Below are 17,817 nucleotides of genomic sequence, written 5' to 3' on the forward strand. Positions count from 1 at the left end.
CACAAGACTCTGGTGATGAAATGCAGATTCAACCCACGTAGGGTCTGCCTTTTATAGTTGGATACACTTTCTCTGAGGATGATACTTCGAAAAACACTGACCTGGCCTGTAATAGGTGAGAATGAGAAAGTGTCTTTTTTTTTTTCTTAGTGATCTGCAAGCTTTTAAAAAATTTTTATTTTCTATTAGAGTGGAGTTGATTTACAACGCCGTGTTAGTTTCAGGTTCACAGCAAAGTGATTCAGCTACACATATACATGTGCCAATTCTTTTTCAAATTCTTTTCCCATTTAGGTTATTGAATATTGAATATTGAGTAGAGTTCCCTGTGCTATACAGTAGGTCCTTGTTGGTTATTTTCTATACAGTGCAGTGTTACTGATACTGAAGTGGAAGCTCCAGGAGTTTGGTCATCTGATGCAAACAGACGACTCATTGGAAAAGTCCCTGATGCTGGGGAAGATTGAGGGCAGAAGGAGAAGAGGGCGTCAGAGGATGAGATGACTGGACGGCAACACCAATGCAATGAACATGAACTGGGGCAAACTCCGGGAGATGGTGAGGGACAGGGAGGCCTGGCGTGCTGCAGTCCATGGGGTCGCGAAGAGTCAGACATGACTGGAAGACTGAACAACAACATCAACAAGTGTATATATAAGGCTTTCCAGGGGGCGCAGTGGTAAAGAATCCATCTGCCAACGCAGGAGATACAAGAGACTCAGGTTTGAACCCTGCGTCAGGAAGATCCCCTGGAGAAGAAAACGGCAACCCACTCCAGTATTCTTGCCTGGAAAATTTCATGGTCAGAGGAGCCTGATGAACCATGGGGTCACAAGGAATTGGACACAACTGAGTACACACACAGTTTGTATATGTTAATTCCAAACTCCTAATCTATTCCCCAGCCCTTTCCCCTTTGGTAACCATGTTTGTGAGAAAGCATCATTTTGATAACTGTAGTCCCTCCAGTGGAAGGAAAGACAAAAATGGCCAAAAGGAACCGTAGATTCAGGAAAGCATCAGTGTCTGTCTCAGTAGGGTACATGTTTGCCCTGTGTATGCGAGCATAGTGAGAGAACGCGGAAGGCGCTGAGAGAGAGGTTAGGAGTTGGGAGTCTCCTGGCACAGAAACATCTACCTCACTACTTACCACACTGACCCAGACCTGCTTTAGGGTTTATTTTCTTTACTAGCACGTGCCTCAAATCCTTTTTTCCCAAAGCCCATCCAATCGGTAGCAAATGTGAAGCATTTGCTGGCCTGTTCCCCTAATCCATCATAGTACTAAACAAAAAGATACAAAAGTCTGGGTGGATAAAGGAAATCAATACCCGTTTCCTGTTCTTTACCTTGCGATCCTTTGTCTGGTTTCAGGATGCTTCAACAGAATGAGAAACACAGCTCGAATTCCCAGTCAAAATCAGATAAAACACAGGTGATAAGACATTGTGTCTCTTCTTTCCGCAGATAAGAAATTTGAGTTATACCAGAGTCAAATTGCTGAGCCCACTGCAGTATTTTAGTGATTAGAGGCTTTTTGTGCATCATAGTAATTTATAAACAGTCATAAGCTATTTCAAAACAAAGCAAATATTCCAATAACAGAATGTTAGCAAAATAAGGCAAAAAGTGAATTGGCCACAGATTACAGGTAATCCTATGTACTTTCCAATTTAGAGTGTGACTTTCTTTTAAAATCCCTGAATACTATTAAACTCTAGGTCCCTGACCAAATGTCAATATACTTATGCTTCCCACAGTTTGTTCATCAATAATTTCTAACCCGATGGCCTCATAAAACAGTCTTTGCAAAATACTTTATAAATTGCCTTTAAGTGGTCTATGATTTTTTAGTAAATGTTTTAAAAAGTATGTAGGTCTCTTATCTAGACACTTAGAACATTGCACACTTAATACACAGATACTTTTTTTTCAAGTAAATTACGAAGATGAAGAGAATAATCAACAGAGCATTTCATTTTCAGTGGGACATCAACATTGCTACTTGGTATCATAACCTAAGTCCTTTCTTCAAAATGGTCATATGGTAGAAGAGAATAAACCCTTTCCTAAAAAAAAAAAAAAAAAAAAAAAAACCCTTTCCTTAGCCTTTGTAAAAAAAAAATGTGTTCAGTATCATCCTTGTAGACAGGATCAATAAAGTTATAGGAGACCCTCGAAAAAGGTGAAGAATGCCTCTTTATAGCAGGTCTAATAAAGCTATTTGTCCGCCTAACAGCGCCCTCTTCATATCTGCGTGTGGGAACCAACACTTAAGTGTGATAAAACTTGGCTTCCTTTTGTTTTGCTTACCATTATAAGAGGAGGGTTGCACCCTCAAATTGTTGCCCATAAAAGAGGGATTGCCTAAAACCCAAGTCCTTAATGGTGTTTCTCCTATTATGAGGGTTGCTTTCAATTTTAAAATTTCGAACAAAAAAATACTATTTGGGAATCAGCTGTTAGCCTGAAATGATTCTCTTTCACATGAGCCTTAGATGCTGACAGGAGTCACCTGATGAAACAAGCTAAAACTTTTAAAAGAAGATAAATACTTTTAACACTGCAATAATTACTATTAATATTACTGGGAGTATGACTCCACAAATACTCATATTGGGTATCATTGTAAAAGCTCTTTAAAATTACTCTGAAAAGCAATTCATAAAGTTATTGCATTGAGGAGACGCATTTACAGTGCATCCACTTACAAGATGAACTAAAAAGAAACTTTGCCACTGTTGGGCCAATAAGCATATGGGATTTAGGAGACATTCTCTAATAGCATCATCTGTGGGTTTTAAAAGTGCCGTGTTTCAGACGATGCATTCTGTAAAACTGTTGGATGAAGCTAGGATTGGTTCTCGTTACAACAACGATGCTGCGTTTTGTTCATCTATCGATACTTTAGGATTGTCATGATCCAAAAAAAATCATTGCTTGTCCTCAGGAAAAGGGTGAATGTCTGTGTTCTTTTGTAAGCATTTGCTTATAAGAGAACTCGTCATCACGCTGAGAAAGGAGTGATTAGCCAGTTTGATTACTTCCCCTTCCCACACGGAAGGATAGACGGTGATGAAGCAGTGAAGCCGTCAGGTTCAGCTGCAGCCTGAGTGAGTCCCCCGTGAGCTTATTAAAAGCTGACCGACCCAGACTTCCGGCTCTGAGTTCTCCATTCACAGCCTCGTCCATCCACTAACCATGCTAATGCACACGAGCTACCTGCATGCTTTTGTTCCCAGTAAAACCAGCAACACTATCTTTGCTGAAAGATTGCCCCAGTGAAAGTGAAAGTTGCTCAGTCGTGTCTGACTCTTTGTGACCCCGTGGACTCTACAGTCCCTGGAATTCTCCAGGCCAGAATACTGGAGTGGGTAGCCTTTCCCTTCTCCAGGGGATCTTCCCCACCCAGCAGATGCAGACTGGATGAACCCAGGTCTCCCACATTGCAGGTGGATTCTTTACCATCTGAGCCACCAGGGAAGCCCAAGAATACTGGAGTGGGTAGCCTATCCCTTCTCCAGAGGATCTTCCCGGCCCAGGAATCGAACCACCCTGCATTGCAGGCAGATTCTTTACCAACTGAGCTATCAGGGAAGCCCCAGTGACTGGAATTCAATTTGCCTGCACTTGGGGAGTTGGGATGCCTAAGAATTTAAGTTTTCCCTGATGGGTATGAGGGTATAGCTATGACAGCTTCCTTCCTTGCCCACTGAGGGGTCAGCTTTGATGAAGTACCTCTACTATCAGCCAAGCTCCCCTGCAGAACTGAGCCAAAGTGAACAGGGCAGGACACGGCTTGCTAACCGTGCTGGCCTTCCTTTCCTGCTCTCTGGGAATAGTTCCTAACAAATCACTTACATCTTCATGTCAGGGTCTTTCTCTAGGGAACCTCTCCTCACACAAGCAGTTCATTGCAGATCCTTGTCAGGGCCCTTGCCTGGGTCACTGCGGGGCAGCCTGCACAGCGGACTAGAGTGACGACCACCGCTGGAGCAGGAAAGGAGAAGGGCTTTCCTCTGGAGAGTGAAGGTCGCCCAGATGTCTCCTCCAGGACCCACACGCCCAGGTCCCCCCGCACGTCTATCTCCCCCTCACCCCGCATGCCCACGCCTCCCCCCGCGCCCACGTCTCCCCCCCGCCGTCCCCGCGCACCCACGTGCACCCCCCTGAGCGCCCACGTCCCCCCCACACGCCCACGTGCACGCCCCCCCGCGCGCGCCCACGCCCCCCTCCACGCACCCACGTGCACCCCCCTGAGCGCCCACGTACCCCCCACCCGAGCGCCCACGTGCACGACCCCCCGCGCGCCCACGTGCACCCCCCCCGCGCGCCCACGTGCACCCCCCTGAGCGCCCACGTCCCCCCCGCCCGAGCGCCCACGTACCCCCCACCCGAGCGCCCACGTGCACCCCCCCCCCGCGCGCCCACGTGCACCCCCCCGCGCGCCCACGTCCCCCCCACACGCCCACGTGCACCCCCCTGAGCGCCCACGTCCCCCCCACCCGAGCGCCCACGTACCCCCCACCCGAGCGCCCACGTGCACCCCCCCCCGCGCGCCCACGTGCACACCCCCCCGCGCGCCCACGTCCCCCCCACACGCCCACGTGCACCCCCCTGAGCGCCCACGTCCCCCCCACCCGAGCGCCCACGTACCCCCCACCCGAGCGCCCACGTGCACCCCCCCCGCGCGCCCACGTGCACCCCCCCCGCGCGCCCACGTCCCCCCCACACGCCCACGTGCACCCCCCTGAGCGCCCACGTCCCCCCCACCCGAGCGCCCACGTACCCCCCACCCGAGCGCCCACGTGCACCCCCCCCGCGCGCCCACGTGCACCCCCCCCGCGCGCCCACGTCCCCCCCACACGCCCACGTGCACCCCCCTGAGCGCCCACGTCCCCCCCACCCGAGCGCCCACGTACCCCCCACCCGAGCGCCCACGTGCACCCCCCCCGCGCGCCCACGTGCACCCCCCCCGCGCGCCCACGTGCACACCCCCCCGCGCGCCCACGTGCACACCCCCCCCCGCGCGCCCACGTGCACCCCCCCCCCCCCCGCGCGCCCACGTGCACACACCCCCCCACCCCCCACCCCCCGCCCCGCGCGCCCACATCCCCAGCGGCTGGGAAGCCTGGCAGCTCACGTCCTTCTCTGGGAACCGCCATTAAGCAAAGGCCCGTCCTCACGGCAGTCCTGTTCGATGTGGGAGTTCAAAGGCCAGACTCCCCGCCTCCCTGCGGGACCCCTCTGCAGAGCTAGCCCAATTTCACAGCTCCTGGCCCGTCAGCTGAGGGCTCTGCGGCAACTCTTCGTGACCCAGTCTCTCCCTCTGCCCCACGCTGCTTTTCTTAGTCCCCACAGGTGGTCTCAAGGGCACTCTTCCGTAAAACTCCTGGTGGGCAAACTATCTCAAAGCCTGTTTCCTGGGGAAACGGACCTGAGACATTCTTCACCCCAAAGAGAGAAGAAATGCCTGGACTCCAGGGTTTAGTGATGTCTGCAAACAATGGCTCTGAGAAGTGGCTTGCCCAGGGTCACAAACCTGCTGAAGAGCGAGAGTCTGACCCCACCTAAGTTTGAATCTGGATTCTTTTCCATTTGTGCATAAAACACCCACAATGTTTGGTTAAGTTTTAGTTGTGAAGATCAGTAATGAGTTGCTTTTATTTTCATTATTTAATAGTATATAACAATATTTATTTACTTACTTTTATTTTCCTAATGAAAACAAGTACTAACTAAATACTCTTCAGGATGGTGGACCACGTGAACTTTTCTCTACAAAGCACACGTCTCTTTGTTTGTGCTCCCACCAAGATCGAGACAGGTGTATTCTGGCAGTCAAGACTCAGAACTGCTTTCAGAGCAATACAGAGTGCTCTTAGGATAAGCTTCTCTAACCCGGATGAAAGTTTCCATCATGTACTAATGATAACATTTCCCTTCCCTTGGGAACAAGTGCCCAAGACAATAACAGCTTAAGGGGAGAATGTTCATTAGCTGCCCAGACAAGCTGCAGTCCACTGCAGTTAATGACAGAAGATATACAGGGAGCTGAACACTGGGTAAACACACACACACACACTCACACACAATGGGTCCTTGCCTCCCTTATTGGGTTCTGTCAACCTATGAGCAAATGGGACAAAGTAAAAAACGTTCATTAACTTATCTATTGTGACTAGCCATGTTATGACTGCAGAAAATGAATAGGATTATGCCCCGTGTTTTGCCAGATATGACAGAGTATCAATAAAAAGAAAGACATAATCTCCTCTGCTGTGAAGCCTTAGAAGAAAATAAATTCTGAAGAACGTGTTCTTGATAACATTGAAAATTAGGTCAACAGTATTTTATTGATATTTAGTAAATGTATTTCATTAGTACTGTCGAGATGGGTGAGGAAGTAGTGAAAGGGGAGAATGAAATGTTCTTCAGGGAATACAGATTTGGTAGCAAGAATGACAGAGATTGATCACTCTACTACTGATTGACCTTCCCTAATTGAATTGATTTTCTAACCTACTGTGGCAAGTCTTCTCTCCTGAGTTCCTGGATGTGGAGTGCCAAAGTTTTGTCACTGTCCAATGAAACTTTCCTACGGGTGACAATCTCTAGGCACACCTGGCCACTGAGCACTTGAAATGTGACTAGTACAACTGATGAACTAAACGTTCATTTTAATTAGCTTAAATTTAGATAGCTACATGTGGCCAGGTGGCTCCTGCAGCCTACAACTATGCGACAAGTGAAAACTTTACTTCTAAGCATTTACTCTCAGGATTCATTTCAGATATGAAAATGACTTTCTTGGGGATGTCCTATGCTAGGCCTGGGCTTCCCAGGTGGCGCTAGTGGTAAAGAATCCGCCTGCCAGTGCAGGAGTTGTAAGACGCGTGTTTGATCCCTGGGTTGGGAAGATCCCCTGGAGGAAGAAATAGCAACCCACTCCAGGATTCTTGCCTGGGAAACCCATGGGCAGAGGAGCCTGGCGGGCTACAGCCCATGGGGTTGCAAGGAGTCAGACATGATTGAAGTGACTGACACGCACATGCTAGGCCTGTTTGGGATATGCTTTCCGCTTTATATATATTAGCTCATTTAATTCCCAGTGTAAATCAATGAGATGGTTACTATTATCAACCCTAGGTTGGAGGCAGCAAGTCTGCAGTGCAGAGACTGAGGATTTTATCTGAGCAGAGATCCACAGTCTTGGCTGTTCAGGTGTTAAGGCATCATGGTAGAAAGAAACTGCTCAGCATGAGTCAAGGAGAGATCTGAAAAGGTGTAAGAAGCGTGAGGGAGACTGAGAGTCTGGGACGCGGGCAGAACGCCACGGTTCCACGGGGAAGGGATGAGGGCTGCGCTATTACAGAATTAGTCATAATTAATATAAATATGGTGGCCACTCGACACGTATGGCTATTTAAGTATAAATGCTTCTATTAAAGTTAAATCAATCTCTCACTCACACTGGCCACAGCGCAAGTGCTCCAAAGCCCACTGTGGTGATAATGACTGTGTTAGAGGGGAAGCAGGACATGTCCATCACCATGGAAAGTTCTGTGGGACAGACGGAGTCAAGGGGTAGTTCAGGATGGCTCTACCTCCCGACCACAGGGGTGGTGAAAACCCTGATGAAAGGTGAACGTCTCTTTCATCTTTCCCCAAGTTACCAGCAATGATCGTTGATTTCATGAACGCTCTGTAACGTAGGAAAGGACTACTCTTCCAGAGCAAGATGACACGGATACGGGATGTACAGTAAGGCCTCCTACTTACGGACCTCCAAGCTGTGAACTTTCAAAGAGGCGAACACGTGATCTCACGCCCAGTCACGTAAGTTCACAGATCTGGTGTACGTGGTCACGTGGGTGCACCCCCCTAAGGGGCTGTGCTTTTGGGTACTTTATGTACGGTACCATGAACAGTACAGTAGTGCTGTGTCTTTATTTCAAGCCCAGGATGTCGGGAAGCAAGTGTCAAGCAGCAGTGATGCAGCTGGTTTGTTATCATTCTTTAGTCACTCAGTCATGTCCAACTCTCTTGCAACCCCATGGACTGTAGCCCGCCAGGCTCCTCCATCCATGGAATTCTCCAGGCAAGAATATTGGAGTGGGTTGTCATTTCCTTCTCCAGGAGGTCTTCCCCACCCAGGGATAGAACCCAGGTCTCCTGCATTGCAGGTGGATTCTTTACCATCTGAGCCACAGAGGAATGTGCTAAATGACATGATTAGGAGTCAATAACGAAAATCCAGACTGTGAGAATATCTATAGGTCAAATAACCCAGTTTTTTCAGCAAATATATTGAAGGAGGGAAAGTAAAGGTGGAGGGGAAGTAAAGATAGAGGGGAAACCCAATAGAATAAAAGGGACTTAAGAGACAAAATCGATTAAAGATGGATCTTGTTTGGTTCCTAATTCAATCACAAACATTAAAAAATATAGATAGCTAATTTTTTAAGGGTGATAATGCTATGGATATGTTTTAAGAGATATTGAAATATTCATGGGTGAAATGAATATAAATATTTCTGAATAAGACATTAGGATATGCTCTGAAATAATTCAGAGAGGGAATTCCCTGGCAGTACAACGGTCAAGACCCGGCACTCCCACTGTAGGAGGCGTGGGTTCAGTCCCCGGTCGGGGAACTAAGATCCTGCCAGTTGTGCAGCGGGGCCAGAACAAAAACAAAATCCCCAAAATAGTTCAGATAAAAGGAAGTGGGTAAGGAGTCAGATGAAACAAGATTCATCCTAAGCTGATACCCGATGAAGCTAAGTGATGGATACCAAGTCATTATACTGATTTTCCAACTTTTTTTATGTGATTGAAATTGCCCACTAGAAAAAGTCAAACATTTTTAAATTGTGTTAAAAAATGCACAGGTTTTGGCTTATCTCAGGGGACAGCCAACTGTGGCCCTCAGGTGAAATCCAGCCTGTTGCCTCTCTCTGTGAATACAGTTTCATGAGAACACAATAAAGGACTTTGACCCCTCACACATTGTCTGTGGCTGCTTTCAAGCTGCAGTGAAAGAGCTGAGTAATTCCAACAGGGACTGTGTGACCTGTAAAGCTTAAAACATTTGCCATTTGACTGTTTACAGAAAATGCTGGCCATCCCCGGCTTACGTGAAGTTGAAAATTGAGAAAAGAATTATGTCCTACTGTTTTTGTGTCTGGGTAGAGAATTTTCCTACCAATGCAGGAGACGCAGGAGACGGGGGTTCGATCCCTGGGTGGGGAAGATCACCTCATGGAGGAAATGGCAACCCACTCCAGCATTCTTGCCTGGAGAATTCAAAGGACAGAGGAGCCTGGTGGGCTGCAGTCCATGGGGTCACGGAGTCACACATGACTAAGCAACGGAGCAAGCGCGCGTGCACGTACTTTTCATATATACCATTTTTCTGTGTGGGTTTTCAGAGTTTTTCAGTTTTTTGACTACTGTTAGAGGGAAGATTAGGGTTAGAATATCATCATCCTGTAACTAATGAGTTAATGGATACAGGCAATAGTTATCAGTAATAGTAGGTTTAGCACTGTTCATCGGTTAGTAGTGCATAAGAATATTGATGCAATATACAAAACTCCTTATGGGTGAATACTTTAAACCTCTGTCCTAAAAAAAAAAAAAAAGTCCATGTCATTCCAATGTCTGGTCCAAGCTGACAGCTCTAATCTCCTTCCCCTTCATTTTTCATATGAGAAATGAAACAGTTAAGTCTTGGAAGAGATACCAAAATAATAGATACCAAAATAACTCAGGGAGCCAAACATGTCTTATTATGCAAGGAATTCTTTCCTCCCTCTTAACTGGAGAGTTTTTTAAAAAAACAAACCTTTTATGAGTCCTAGCAGCAAGGTATGCCTTACATCAGTTTTCTCAATTCTGAAGTGGTCTATAGACCATTTTGGTCAGTAAAATATTCTGTCTTGCAGCACTGTTACCCACCAAGTGGAGAGAAAAAGGTGTGCAGTTAATGTAAGTACTGGGTATACAATGATGGTTCATATGTTATCTGTCTGATTTTTAGAGAAGTGGTGGTACAGAGGGTGGAATGTGTTGTAATATCCCAGAGACCAGCTTTCTGAGGGATTACTGGTTTACGCAGTGGTTGCAGATGAGCAGGGGAGCGGCAGGGAAAACACTTAGAGGAATCTAGGGTTCTCATGAGCTTGAGGGAGGTAATACTGGAATAATTGCAAGGCTTGGAGCCGAATGACTTGATTCAAGGTGACTTTGGACACACTTAACCTTTCTGATTCTTAGTTTCCTCTGATGGAACAGGCTAGTTTCTTAAGGTTGTTGTGAAAATTAGAGTAATGTATGTGAAAGGATTTTGTAAACTCTGTAACGCTAGGTAAATATAAGGGGTCATTACTAGGCTCATTCATTCTGCCAATGAGCTAGAACCTTCTCTGACAGTTGCCAAGTTCAGGGATGTAAAAAGAAATCTTTGAAAGGGGAGAGGGAAAGGAGGGGCGTATTGGGAGTTTGGGATTAGTAGATGCAAACTGCTACACAGAAAACGGTTAAACAACGAGAGATACTGTACAGCACAGGGTCCTAGGATAAACCCCGGGCTTCCCTGGTAGCTCAACTGGTAAAGAATCCACCCGCAATGCAGGAGACCCTGGTCAACTCCTGAGCTCGGAATAGCCCCTGGAGAAGGAATAGGCTGCCCACCCAAGTATTCTTGGGCTTCCCTGGTGGCTCAGATGGTAAGGAATCTGCCAGCAATGTGGGAGACCTGAAATTCAATCCTTGGGTTGGGAAGATCCCCTGGAGAAGAGAATGGCTACCCACTCCAGAATTCTTGCCTGGAGAATTCCAAGGACAGAGGAGCCTGGCGGGCTACAGTCCTTGGGGTAGCAAAGAGTCAGACATGACTGAGTGACTTTCACTTTCACTTCCCTTTCAGGACAAATCATAATGGAAAAGAATATAAGTAAATGTGTGTGTGTGTATATATATGTATATCAGCATCACTTTGCTATATAACAAAAGTTAACACAACATTTTAAATCAATTAGACTTGAATAAAATAAATTTAAAAAAGAAATGTTTGGCTTTCTTTCAGATGGGTGATTTTTCACTGCATCAAGGCCATAGCACATTTCACCCTGGCTGGACAATCCACGGTGGCTTTTTGGACCAAATAGCTTTCTATTTATATTCTCTTGTGCCCCGGGGAGCACAGGAGGAAGAGAAGAGGTTGGGGTCTCAGGGAGAGAAAGCGTAGAATGAAAGCAGAAGCAGGAATTCAGGCTGCCTTTTTAAGAAGCCACATTTCTCTAATTTGGCAGAGAGGGTAAAACAAATGAACAAGAAGGTAAAGTGTGAGACAGCATGGAACTGAAGGGGGCGGGGACTCAGAGAAGGTCGACTGTTGGCAGGTGGGTGTGGGTCGGGGTCCCCTGGGCCTGCCGCTCGCTCTGCACCCCCTTGGGCTCCCCCCCTCACTCCCTTCTCGGGCTCGGCAGGGTGCCTAGCAGAGTGCTATACACACAGCAAAACCAGAACTCAGTACGCATCTGTGACATGAATAGTCGAGTTGGTTACACATATTTCTTTCTTTCTGGAGAAGGATTTGATAGCTCAGAGGAAGGCTGGGCCATTAAAACAACATTGAAAATTCAGTCCAGGTTGAGGTGATTAATTATCATCTGTTTTTTCTGGCTTGGCCAGACACCATCACTACATTTCTGTACAGCTAGCATACAGCTGGAAGCTACTGGAGACTGAAATAACAGCCTAGGAAACCATTACTGTTGTCTACAAATTTGTGGAGATTTATTTTTGATCCTCTGTCAGCAGCTGAATTCTTGCTCTTGTATACAGTCTAATTGCTACTCAAAGCAGAATATTTTTAATTGGCCCATCCTTTCTACCTTCAGTTCAGTCGTTTAGTCGTGTCCGACTCTTTGCGACCCCATGGACTGCAGCACGCCAAGCCTCCCTGTCCATCACCAACTCCCAGAGTTTATTCAAACTCATGTCCATTGAGTCGGTGATGCCATCCAACCATCTCATCCTCTGTCTTCCCCTTCTCCTCCCACCTTCAATCTTTCCCAGCATCAGGGTCTTTTCCCATGACTCAGTTCTTCGAATCAGGTGGCCCAGGTATTGGAGCTTCAGCTTCACCATCAGCCCTTCCAATGAATACCCAGGACTGATCTCCTTTAGGATGGACTGGTTGGATCTCCTTGCAGTCCAAGGGACTCTCAAGAGTCTTTTACAACACCACAGTTGCCCACTTCTAAATGTATGTATGGAAGCTTTGCGACTTGATTTTTTATTGAATTTTAGTTGGTTTACAATATTATGTTAGTTTCAAGTGTACAGAATAGCGATTCAGTATTTTTACAGATTATACTTCATTAAAGTTATTATAATGATAGTGGCTTTAGTTCCCTGTACTGTACTGTATGTCCTTGTTGCTTATCTACTTTATACACAGAGTTTGTGTCTCTTAATGCCATGCCCCTAACTCACCCCTCCCCCGTTCCTCCTCCCCACTGGGAACCACTAGTCTGTTCTCTGGGTCTGTGAGTCTGTTTCTGTTTTGCTACATGTATATATATTTAGATTCAATATATATATGACGTCATACAATATTTGTCTTTCTCTGTCTGACTTTCATTTCCCAAACAAAATATTCTCTAGGTCCATCCACATTTTGCTGCAAATGCCAGTAACAGCTTTCTCCAGAAGGTCACTGCTGCATTAAGATTCTCTGTTATCTTAGATATTTAATAATACTATTGGCAGTACATATTACAGTTATTAAATAAATATTGCATGTTACATATTAAATCCTGAGCAAGTTGAGGGGATGTAATGTCCAACATGATGATTAGAATTAATAATACTGTATAGCAGATTTGAAAACTGCTGAAAGAGTAGACCTCAAAGGCTTTCAACACACACTCAAGGGTCTTGTAACTGTAAGGCGATGGCTGGACTTACCGTGGGGATCATCTCACAGAACACACAAATATCAAACCACTGTGTGCACATCTGAAGCTCATATAATGTTATATGTTAATTATATCTCAATTAAAAAATGATTCAACAGGGCTGTAAATTGAATATGCAAAAAAACAACAAAAAGCACTGAGCAGGATAGCATCAGTTTCTGAGGTTTAACGCAGGTCAACCTGGTCGTAATGGTTCCTTTTGAGAAATGTCGTGCTCAGGACTCGCACAGATCCATGCAGCCTGGGATGGGATTCTGGTTTGGATGATTCATAGAGGAAGCGTTCCCAGAAGGATGGGCTCACGGAAGCAGGATGGGGTAAGGAAAGGAGGTAACAAGGCTGTGGTCTCAGCTTGAGAGGGGCTTCAGGCTGATCCTGTGGGCTGCAGACAACACGCACCGCATGGGTCTTTTGAAATGGTACAAAGACTTTGAAAGCTGAGTTTTGCGGTCATCTTACTTGACTAATGAAATACCCTATGAAGACGAAAAGAGTTCCGGAAGCTCAGATGAAACAGTGTCTCCTGTCTCTGACAGAGGTTTTGTTCTTCATGTATTATTTGCTTGGTTAGAATAATCTAGAAATAATGTATTTTTCGTTTCCATTGTGGTTTATCACAGGGCATCAAATAGAGCTCCTTGTGCTACACGGTTGGTCCTTGCCTACCCATTCTGTACACACCGGTTTGCCTCTGCCAGTCCCACACTCTCGCTTCGTCTCCCCCCCAGCCCCCGCCCCCTTGGCAACCACAGGTTCATTCTCCGTAGCTGTGAGTCTCTCTCTGTTTTGTAGCTAAGCTCATTTGTGTCATATTTTAGATTCTACATATAAGTGACACCGCATGGTATCTGTCGTTCTCTGTCTGACTTCCTTCACTTAGTATAGTAATCTCTAGGTCCATCCACGTTGCTGCAAATGGTATTATTTCATTCTTTTTCATGGTGGAGTGATATTCCATTGTATATATGTGCCGCATCTTATTTATCTGTTCACCTATCAATGAGCATTTAGGTTGTTTTCACATATTGGCTATTGTAAATAGTACTGCTATGAACATAGGGGTGCATGTATCTTTCTGAATTACAGTTTTGTCTGGATATGTACCCAGGATAGGGATTCTAGGACCATATGGCAACGTCATTTTTTGGGGGGATGTTGGGTCCTAATTGCAGCATGTGGGATCTAGTTCCCTGGCCAGGGGTAGAACCCAGACCTCCTGCACTGGGAGCGTGGACTCTTAACCACTGGATCACCAGGGAAAGTCTCCATTTTTAGTTTTTTGAAAACTAAAACTGTTCTCCATGGTGGCAGCACCAATTTACCTTCCCACCAATAGTGCAGGAGGGGTCCCTTTTCTCCACCTCCTCTCTAACATTTGTGATTTGTAGACTTTTTAATGAGGGCCGTTCTGACTGGAGTGATGTGATACCTCATTTTTGTACAGTTTTGATCTGCACAGAAATAATATTTTAACCTCTCATTCTTTAGAATGTTTTAAGGAAGAAATCGATGGATGTGGAAGAATTGACTCCACTAAACAATATGGCTTAAACTGCTATTCTCGGAACAAACTGTGATGCACAGATACACCTGGCAACTTGGGTTTGCAGATTTAACTTTTTAGTTTATATTAAAAAACAAACTTTAAAATTTAAAAATAATTCATGATTTAGTTGGTACATGAAAGATGACAGTTAAATAGTAGCTCACCAGATGCGCCTAAGAAAATTTTTATGAACACCAGTAGGACAGATACTGTAAGTGTCTAAGGAGGAAATTCTACCTGCCTGAGTAGACTGACTATTGCATGAAAATTCTTAGCTGAATACAGTTCGCGACAATTATGTCAGTATGTGTGTGTCCAGGGCACATTGGCACACACGGGATGGGACTGTGAGAATGATGCAGTAGATTGGTAGAGTTTTCTAGACTAAATAGAAAGTACGTATATTTTCTACACAGTTAAATATAGACTACCTATTCTCTCTGTATAAGTACTCTCTCTATATAAATTCTCTCTCTATATATATAGTACATATACAGCTAAACAGAGAATACATGTATTAAATGCACAGCTAAATAGAGAATATATACATATGTATATTCTATGGGGATATATATATCTGCATACAGTGTCATCTCATATCCATTTTGGTGCTAGTGTTTGGAAATAGCATTTGTTACCTAAATTTGGTTAAGGGAAAAATAGAGTAGGAGTCATACAACATTTAGCATGTGATAAAATTTGCTAAAATTACACATTATCGCTTTTCTTCTTACCCCTTTTTAACTTGTAAAAATCACTCAATATTTTATTTCATGTCTGAAAGTGTTATTTCTTTCATTTTTATTTTTTATTCTTCCCCTGCTTATTTATTATTCCATAATTCTTGTTCATACCACACCAAAGGTATGAAAGTACAGTATGAAACAACAAACAGGAAACCTCAGGCACGTGTGAGACAATCCAAAATACTGGATAGCCGCAGAAAAAGACACGGGAGAAGCATATATCTGGACTCAGAATTAAGATACATTTCCCTATGAGAACTACAGAAATATCCTCAAAAGCGGGGAGAGGAGCGTTGGTGGCCTTTGGAGGGGGGTTAGAGCAAGCTGGAGTACACAAAGAATGATCAAGAATCTCAGAACAAAGGAGGATTTTGGTTCAGTCACTCCGTCGTGTACGACTCTTTGGGACCCCGAGGACTGCAGCACGCCTGACTTCCCTGCCCTCCACTGTCTTCCCGGAGTATGCTCAGACTCAAGTTCTTTGAGTCAGTGATGCTATTTAGGAAAGATGAGAAAGATGAAGGTTTTTCCCTAGAGGTGAGCAGGATCACGTGAGATAACCTTAGGGGATTTGCAACGTGCCAGAATCAGAAGGGACTGTTAATAATGAAGAGGGGGCTGAGGGCTTCAGGGAGACAGGAGGTAGAAAAGAGTCCAAAAGCTTTGACGGGAACAGAGCTGAAGCCAGGTTGAGACAAGGTCCTGCTGCCACTGCAGTACCGCCTCTAGTTTACAATCTAAGCCAAGTTCTCTGCTTAGTGAAAAACAGTAAAGAAACAGCTGAGGGCTTCCCCGGTGGTGCTAGTGGTCAAGAATCCACCTATCAATGCAGGAGACGTGAGACGTGGATTCCGTCCCTGGGTCGGGAAGATCGCCGAGGAGGGCATGGGGATCTTCTCCAGTATTAACCCACTCCAGTGTTCTTGCCTGGAGAATCCCACGGACAGAGGAGCCTGGCGGGCTGCAGTCCTTGGCGTCGCAAGGCTAACCATCCTTTTCTAGGGAACCGGGGCAGGACTCGGCTCCTCTCACCAGCCTAGGTCCTGCAGGGCTCTGCCTCTGCCGACAGGGACGCCCCTCCACGTGCGGCTTTGTCTAGTGATCCTTTGAAAAGCTGACTCCCAGTCGAGTCACAGAGACTTTGCTTCCCCACCCCCCCCCCCCAACCCCGCCCCGGCCGGAAAAGTCACCAGAATTGTGCGTTTTGAGGTTAGAAAGGGAGAGCCGCCCCTCGGTGTGGGCCCCTTGAGAACCTCCAGGGGTCTGAAGGCGAAGGGGAGGCAGTGGGACCGTGAGGTCAGAGCGGAGAAGGGAAGGGGCCGGAGGCCTGGCCACCACTGGGGCAGGTCTGCAGGGCGGAGGGCGGGTGGCCGCGGGGTCTTCAGCTGTGGGCACACTCCCAGAACAAGTGAGAGAAGGCTTCCCAGGACGCGGGCAGGAAATGTGAGAATGTCCCCTTTTCTTTCACCTTCCCAGGTGGAGCAGTGGTAAAGAATTCCCTTGCCCATGCAAGAGATGCAAGAGATGTGGGCTCGATCCTTGGGTCAGGAAGATCCCCTGGCAAAGGAAGTGGCAACCTGCTCCAGTATTCTTTCCTTAAGAATCCCATGGACAGAGGAGCCTGGCAGGCGACCGTCCTTGGGATCACAATGAGTCGACACGACTGAGCAGCTAGCTGAGCATGAAGGCACAGTGATGAACACAGTGACCTGATACCTTTAGTGCTACCCGCAGTCTTTGGGAGGGGGTCTTAGGGCAAGAGCAGGAACTGTGTATGTTTAGAAGGAAGGATTGGCTTTGGCATCTTTGCTTATTTGAATGTTTCCAAGGATGTGATTGGTGTGTTATAGTTGCCCTGTTAATTGCACACATACATTTTAAATCTACTTGAACCATTATAAGATAAACAACTGGATCAGGTAGATTCCTACCAAGAAACTAAAGACTAAACTCTGTGTAAAAACCGCCAAAAACCCCAGAAAGGAATAGAACTGAATCTGCTTCTCCTGCTCCCAGACAAACTTGGGAGGTACAGACAAACAATGATGATCTCTACAAGGTCATCATTGGATGACCTTGGATGACTGGATCTGACAAGGTCAGCCAAAGTCAATTGTCACCCTCAAAATGACTGTATGATGCAGACATACATACATTTTCATTAATGTTGGTTCGTGAAAAAAAAAAAGTGAATTGTTAGCTGTTCAGTCATGTCCAACTCTTTGTGGCCCATGGACTGTAGCCTGCCAGGTTTCTCTGCCCATGGAATTTCCCAGGCAAGAATACTGGAGTGGGTTGCCATTACCTCCTCAAGGGGATCCTCCCAACCCAGGGACTGAACCTGTGACTCTTGTCTCTTGCATTGGCAGGCAGGCTCTTTACCACCAGCACCACCTGGGAAGTCCCAGAAAGGATGAGATTTCTGGAAAGTGGGATTGGACAGGATGACAGGCAGCTATGAGAACCTGGGACCAGGACAGGTGGTTCAAGATGCCGCCATTTGATGGGATCAAAAGAGAAGGCTGGGGAGGTG

The sequence above is a fragment of the Dama dama genome, chromosome 32 (assembly GCF_033118175.1).
Source record: "Dama dama isolate Ldn47 chromosome 32, ASM3311817v1, whole genome shotgun sequence".
In the NCBI taxonomy this organism is placed as follows: Eukaryota; Metazoa; Chordata; class Mammalia; order Artiodactyla; family Cervidae; genus Dama; species Dama dama.